This window comes from Phyllobates terribilis, unplaced genomic scaffold (genome assembly GCF_046119375.1).
Source record: "Phyllobates terribilis strain yellow unplaced genomic scaffold, ASM4611937v1 Scaffold_3__8_contigs__length_932513732, whole genome shotgun sequence".
In the NCBI taxonomy this organism is placed as follows: Eukaryota; Metazoa; Chordata; class Amphibia; order Anura; family Dendrobatidae; genus Phyllobates; species Phyllobates terribilis.
Genome location: NW_027362763.1, coordinates 679893938 through 679901990, shown reverse-complemented (window position 1 = coordinate 679901990; position 8053 = coordinate 679893938). Strand labels below are relative to the sequence as shown.

General features: G+C 48.1%; 1 protein-coding gene across 1 annotated transcript in view; it reads left to right on the top strand.

Annotated features, from left to right (window-relative positions):
* The first annotated feature begins 5954 nt into the window (after positions 1-5954).
* The window catches only part of LOC141257345 (calpain-13-like), a 326649-nt gene continuing 324550 nt past the window's right edge, over positions 5955-8053 (top strand). Inside the window, exon 1 of the mRNA XM_073671805.1 lies at positions 5955-6265. The gene's annotated coding sequence lies outside the window, so the exon portion shown is untranslated. The remainder of the gene's footprint in view (positions 6266-8053) is intronic.

Genomic DNA, 8053 nt, shown 5'->3' with positions numbered 1-8053 from the left:
GTCCTCGTGGCGGTGACCCGGTCCGTGCCCAGGGTGTCAAACTAAGTGGCGGAATTTAGCAGAAGATGTTATAGTGTTCGACTACGCCACCCGTTGAATGTGGTTATGAAGCCGCCGCTGCAGGGCAGACCGCTGAGGCCGGTGGTACAGTTGTGCAGCGTGGGTAGTATAACCCCCAACGGGAGGGGTATGGCCTCAGGGCAGCAGACGTGGATGATGGGGATAGCAGAATTGCACGCAGGCACCAGGAACCACTCAGAGACGGTGCGGTGTAGTTCAGGGTCTTTACTGGTGGCAAAGGTAGACCCTCCCGGGAGTACTGGCTAGCGATCGGGGCCTGGTCAGTCCATGAGCAGATAGGATCTCCCCCGGCCAGGCGGAGTTGTAGGCCTCCCCAACTAATTGTACTCTTCCTTGCTACCTTGCTAGAAGCGGGTAAAAGTAGCCCACGTCCCTGAGTGTACCGTGTGGTGCTCACCCGTATGGCCGGTGACTCGGGGCCTTCTGGTAGCCTCCGCTCCACGACGGCGGTGCTGGTCCCTTGCGTGTGACCGTGCCTTCGGGTTTCTTGGCCAGAGGACCTGAAATCCCCTGCCGGACGGTTTCTGCTGCTGGGTATGGAACAGTCCCCACAGCCTCGGACTCCGTGTCCGGTGAGATCTCTTCAGTCAGGACGAGCTCTACAGCTTCCAGTCCTGGACCCCTTTTATCACTGCTCCCACAGAGCTCCTGATCTTGCTCTCCCTGCATCTGCTCCACTCCAGACCAGACTGTGTCTCTGTCTGGGACTCCTCTTCTTCTCTTCTTTTTCTTTTTCTAACCCCACCTCAGCCCCAGTTTATATAGGGGAAGTTCTTCCCCTCCCAGGACTGGGCAGGAGGTGTGGCATGCTTAGGGTTCCTGACCAGGAGACCTCCCACCTGCTCACAGACGTAATATTGCTATTACTGTGGTAACCAGAACCCTGGGGTGCCACATATGTTGTTTAGTGTTCTGCCAAAATTTGATGGCCAGAATATACCCCTGACAGTCTGGGTCCCCAGATTGCAGAGCGCTGCCAAGATATATAATGTCAGCCCAGAACTACAAGTTGAAATTGGTCTGGCCGGCCAGGAGGGTGAGGCGCTCAGAAATGTTTTCTTGCAACCGGAAACCACGTGTAGTACTTTAGAAGAGATGGTGACATTTCTGGAAGAGATATAGTGTGAGGCATCTCCGGCCAAAATTCTTCTATCGATTGCAACGAGAAGGGAAGGGAGTCTCCCAATACGCCACAGCGTTGCAGGAAGTATTTGCAAAGGTACAAAAGAAAGAGGCAGACGGAGTAGGTGGCATGGGATCTGTAGACCGGATTTTACGAGAACAATTTATTCTGGGACTCTACAGTACTTCCCTGAGACAGATTCTGCATGAGCGAGAGAGAGTGGATTCGGCCTTAAGTTTTCGACAAATATTAGCAGAAGCGGTGGCCTAAAGTAAGGAAGACAGCTGTGCCTCCGGAGTGGTGCGTACTCAGGCCGTCACAACTGTCGGGGGCGGAGGGAATGAAGAGACTCTGTTCAGGGTAGTGCATGACCTGCAGAGTTCCCTGAATGTTATGCAAGAAAAACTGACACAAATGGAAAAGAGGATGGGAGCCAGCTCCGCCGCTGAGATAACATACCCGGCTTTAGCAGATCTTTATCGGACCTTCCTTCAGACCCCTGAACCTAGACCTCCCTACTCTGGTCCGTTGAACCCTTACGGTCTCCTGCCCTCTGTGGATTGGCCGTGTTACCAAGGTCCTCAGTATCATCCACCAGCGGTCCCCCGGCCCGAGCCACTCTACCTGAGGCCCCAGCGTCCTTCACGAGCCAGTTGGGTGTCAAGGGCCCATCTTGAAGAGAGGGACGTCAGGTTGCACAGTGCTGGCGATGTGGAAGTGAAAGACACTTCGCTAGAGAGTATCGGCGTGATTTGCCGGGATGTCCAGTGCCGCCGTTAAACTTCCAGCCCCTGCAGTAGTGGGGCGTACTGCAGGAAGGATAGAAGGACAAACCACCCAGCACAATTCTGAACATCTGAATTTGAAGGAATCCCAGTGGACTGTTTGGTGGATACCGGATCACAGGTAACAACTATGCCCGAGTCATACGTCACGCTGACGACTTTGACTGCAAGTATGCCATCACCCATGAGATACCGACAGGGGACACTCCTCCGATTCGAAATAGATATAGACAGATACCCCCTAAGCTGTACCAAGAGGTGAAGTCCCTGCCGAAGCAGATATTCGATTCGGGAGTGGTGCAGAGTATACAGAGCGCATGGGCAGCACCAGTTGTGCTTGTCAAGAAGAAGGACGGGACCCTTCATTTCTGCGTGGACTACAGGCAGTTGAACATGTACAGCATGCGAGATTCATACCCCCTGCCCCGTTTTCGAAGAGTCTTTGACGGCCCTGCAAAAGCTAAGTACTTCTCTACTCTGGATTTGGCTAGCGGGTTCTGGCAAGTACCGGTGGCAGAAAAGGACAAGGCAAAGACAGCATTCATACTCCCCATGGGACTGTTTGAATTTCATAGAATGCCGTTCGGATTCAACGCGCCAGAGATGTTCCAGCGCTTGATGGAGAAGTGTTTGGGTGACCTAAACTTTGAAGCTACTCTGATATACCTGGATGATATCGTTTACTCTGCTACTTTTCATGAATATCTGGACAGACTCAGGCAGGTGCTTGGACGATTGCGGACCCATGGCCTGAAGATAAAGCCGAAGAAGTGTTATCTTTTCAAGAAAGAGATCGAGTACCTGGGCCACAAGGTGTCTCAGGATGGATTCTTGCCTTGCCAAGCTAAAGTTGCTGTGATACAACAATGGCCAGCATCTCGAACCCTACAGGAGTTAAAGGCCTTCCTTGGATTGACCGGGTACTACCGGCGCTTCATCAAAGACTATGCAAAAATAGTGGGTCCGCTGCACGAGCTACTGAGGGGACCAAGAAACCAGGGTATACCCTGGGAACAGAAACAGGAGGAGGCCTTCCTGACACTGAAAGACGCCCTAACATCAGCTCTCATCTTAGGCTACGCAGATTTCGACCGGCTATACACTGAAGGCAGTCTTCATGGACTAGGAGTAGTCCTCTCACAGAGGGCATGAAAGAGTCATCGCCTATGCCAGTAGGTCCTTGAGGGATACGGAGCTGAACCCCCACAACTACAGCTCCTTCTGGCTGGAACTCTTTGCCCTAGTATGGGCCATGATGGAGAAATTCGCAGAGTACATAACGGAAGGCAAGATCCAAGTGTGAACAGATAACAACCCATTGGACCATCTGGACACTGCCAAGCTGGGGGCCATGGAGCAGCGTTGGGTTGCCTGTCTCGCAAAATTTGACTTCTCGATTCGCTACCTCTCTGCCACGGAGAATACCAACATGGATGGATTGTCAAGCGTAACCTTCGAGACTCCGGGAGAAGACCATGATAAGCACCTAGGAGAAGAGGAGATCCCAGATTTCCACAAATTCACACCCATCGCAGTAGTGGCACAGTCAGGTGGCGAGGCTCAACCTCTACCCAAGTCACTGGAAAGGACTAACTAAGAATGGGGTCGGGCCCAAGATGATGCAGGGTTGCAGCAAGTGAAAAGCTGGGTAGTCCAAGGAAAATGACCAGACAAGTGGCAACAGCCTGCTGACTTAGAGGCGAGATGGCAGGTAGTAGTCCCTGGAAGAGTGGCACGAGAAATTGCCAAAGAAGCCCATGAGTTTGGAGCTCACTTCAGCCCTGGAAAAACTTACAAGTGGCTGCAGCGTTATGTATATTGCCCCCAGCTGGAGGAGAAGTGGGACAACAAAAACAGAGGGCACCCATACAGACCATATGGACCAAAGAGCCACTTGAAGTGTTGATGATAGATTACTTCCTTGTAGGACAATCGAATAGAGGCCCACAGTACTGCCTGGTAATGACCGACCACTTCTCCAAGTTTGCGGTGGTCACCCCAACTAGGGACCAGATGGCTGAGTCTGCTGCGCGAGCTGTCTGTCAGGATTTCATCCGGGTCTATGGGTGTCCGAAGCGGATTCATTCAGACCAAGGAGCCTGTTTTCAGGGTAAAGTGATGGAGGAACTGTACCGATTGTACAGCATTGAAAGGTCCCGGACAACCCCATATCATCCCCAAGGGAATTGGGCCTGTGAGCACTTTAATTGAACTCTGCTTTAAATATTGAGGACATTAGAAGACAAGAAGATGCATTGGCCTGACTACGTACCCGAACTAGTCTGGACCTATAACAATCGGGTCCACACCACCACAGGTTATACCCCATACATGCTACTGTTTGGTAGAGCTGGCCGAGAAATCATCGAGCTAAATCTGGAACAGCCAGAGGATTTATTCGAACGATCTACCACCTCCTGGATGGACTTCAGCTAGCAGGCCAGTGGTTACAATAAAAAGGCGCACAGCGGTCAACCACCAATTCAGAAAGTTCCGCTCCAGTCTGGAGGCCAAGTGTTGGTGCGGGAAAAACGCCCCAAAGGGAAGCAAAGCGGACGTTGCATTGTAAATATTGTGATTCTCATCTCCCGGCATATAATTCCTTTGTATATAATAAAGCCGGAATTTTGTTTCAGTCTTCTCGTCTGCTGTACCGTACTTGAATCCTGCCTTGTGGTGTTCTTTGACACCGCTACACATACATCCCTTCTTTACTTCCCCAGACCACCGGTGATGCTTACATCCCCTCTTTACTCCCCTAGAACACTGGTGATACTTAGATCCCCTCTTTACTCCCCTAGACCACCGGTGATGCTTACATCCCCTCTTTATTCCCCTAGATCACCAGTGTTGCTTACGTCTCTTCTTTACTTCCCTAGACTACCGGTGATGCTTACATCCCCTCTTTACTCCACTAGACCACCGGTGATGCTTACATCCCTTCTTTTCTCCCCTAGACCACCGGTGATGCTTATATCCTCTCTTTACTCCCCTAGACCACCGGTGATGCTTATATCCTCTCTTTAGTCCACTAGACCACCGGTGATGCTTACATCCCTTCTTTTCTTCCCTAGACTACCGGTGATGCTTATATCCTCTCTTTACTCCCCTAGACCACCGGTGATACTTAGATCCCCTCTTTACCCCCCTAGACCACCGGTGATGCTTACATCCCCTCTTTTCTCCCCTAGACCACCTGTGATGCTTATATCCTCTCTTTACTCCCCTAGACCAACGGCGATACTTAGATCCCCTCTTTACCTCCCTGGACCACCGGTGATGCTTACATCCCCTCTTTATTCCCCTAGACCACCGGTGATGCTTACATTGCCTATTTACTCCCATAGCTACCTAGAATATTTACATTACTCCTTTACTTACCAAGACCACCAGGGTTTTGTTACTGACCTTTTCGATACTCTAGGAGGTTGGCATTCACAACTTCAATTGTCAGACCACCAGGGAAATTGACATTAACCCTTTAACAACCTTACATCAATAGAAATGTTGGAATAAACCATTTTACCAGCTTACAATCTTGGGATATTAGATAATAAAAGGTAATCACTGGATACTAAACTCCCTAAGTTACAATCCCTTTTTTATCTGGTTGACAACTCTACATCCAGAATCCAGGACACATGCACCGCCAGCGGCATCCCCACCTTAGCTATGCCCCAGGATCCAAGACTTATAAAGTGTAAGGGATGGTGGCGACTAGTGGACAGATCTGCGGACCAAGGGGCATTTTATTTTTGCATGGCTGCCACAATGTTCCTATATAAGCAGTACTCTCATTACTAATTACTAGTTTAATCATATCAAATTATAAACTTTTACACAGTCTGAAATTAAGTCCTTTATAAAGGTAAGAAAGAAAGTAGAATGGGTCACTGTCTGTTACAGTAATAAATCCTGGGGAGCATAGGTCACTGTCTGTTACAGTAATAAATCCTGTGGAGCATATTTAGGTGACACTCCCAGGTAGCGTGACGTATTCCTCTATGGTGAAAAAGGGGGCGAAACTCTACTCATTTACCTCATAATAGCCTCTAACTACAAGTAAATCTGTTAGCTCTCAGGGAGACACATTCACACTCACCTGGCTGTAAGGAAAGCTCAATACATGTCAGTTATTTATTGGAAAATATACAATACAAGACTGAGGAAAGAAGGAGGAACAATACTGAGGAAATACAATATTACAATCTGGAGTAAAAGTGCAAGAAAAAACAAACTTGGATTGTAACTTGATGGTTCCTTGAAGATCCTTAAGGTAAATTACTTTTCCATAGAGACCACGAGTCTTATGCGGGATGTATTATGACTGCTGTTTCCTTAGACACTTTTTTAGTTGTGGAACTAAGAGTCCCAGAATAACCTTTCAATCTGTGGTTTTTGAAGGTGAATATGTTGCTATATTTCTGTTGTCATCATTATTAATTCATAGTACCCAGGGGCATATAAATTGAAATGGGATGCCTGGGCATGGACACTAAAATGGCAACTAAACTAGGCACCTGGGGCAGGGAAGATGACAGGCGGTACATAGTGGGGATCAGAAATCACGGCATTTGTGACAAATACTTTGTGGGGAGGTTATGTAAACTGGACACATACAACAAACACTAAACTTGGCACCTGAAACAGACGTGAAGATGGGTTACCTGTATCAGGCACTAATCTGCGGCAACAACATTGGAAGTGGGCAACTGAAGAAAATAGCCAAAAGTGTCCAGTCTAGTGTAACAGTTAATTAGGCACCTAGGGGAAAAAAATTAACTGGACATCTATGGCAGGGACTTAACTATGTGCCTATGGCAAATACTAAAATGGTCTCTGTAGAAGTCACTAAACTTGGCTTTTTTTGGCAAGAACCTTGAAAGGGCAGGAAAATTAAAGGATGCTTCTGGTAGTGACACTGCACTGTGCATCTATGGCAGGGATGTCAATCTTAAACACGCCGAAGGCCAAAATGAAAAACTTGGACAATGTCACGGGCCAGCAAGTATACAGTATAACTGGCCCCACATAGTCCACCATACAGTATAATGGGCCTCACATAGTCCTCCATACAGAATAATAGGCCTCACATTGTCCTCTATACAGAATAATGGCCCCACAAATGGGTGGTGGTTCTGGTGTCGCGGGCCAAACAAAACTACCATGTGGGCCAGATTTGGCCCACGGGCCGGAGTTTGACATGTGTGATCTATGGTAAGCCATTGATGCTGAAAGTCTCAAGGACCGATACTAATCTGTGCACCTGAGAACATCTGGGAAGGAGATTGTAAAGATCTGAGGTTGTGGGTTGTAAGTAATCACCTAGGCAGGTTAACGATGCAAAAATATTTTATTAATCACAACCTTGGTAATAAAGCAATTCCAGGTAAATGGCCAAAATACAGTTCTGTCAGTCCTCAAGTTCCCAATCTGGGTTTAGTAGTTCCACTGATTTTGTATAAGGCCATACTCACTGTCTCTCAATTTTTATTTGGCCCAAAGATTTCGTATCTCCAGCCAGTATAGTCTGTAGCCACAGTCCACGATCCTCTAGACGGCAGATAAAATGATGAAAGCACATGTATCCAGTAGACATGTAACAGACCTTTTAAGAACGTTTAAATCCAAATGACATAATCCATAATGGTAACATGTTTATCCATCCATCCTTCCAAGTCCACGGTCTCCATCCTCTTCCTTCAATCCTTCCACACAACTCTTTGCCTAAATCCATGTCTCTCTTCTCCTTCAATGGGCTCAGCCCCCTGAATGGGCAGAGGAGCTCACCCCTCCATCCCCCAGCTAATTATGTCTTACTGGAGATATTTTCTCAGGTGGAAGCCATCACCTGGGTTTGCATGTGAGACTCCCTATGGTGTCGGCTCCTCTGCATCCACTCTTTCCATCTACATAAGGGGTCTGTTGGCTGAAAGAACAATGGCCCAAGGTCCCTGAGATAAGGTCACTGAATGGAATAGATACCTGAGGTTCAACTGATGAGCAAACAAATCACTAACAAAACACAGCAAGCAAATTTCTAACAAAACACAAAAATAAGATA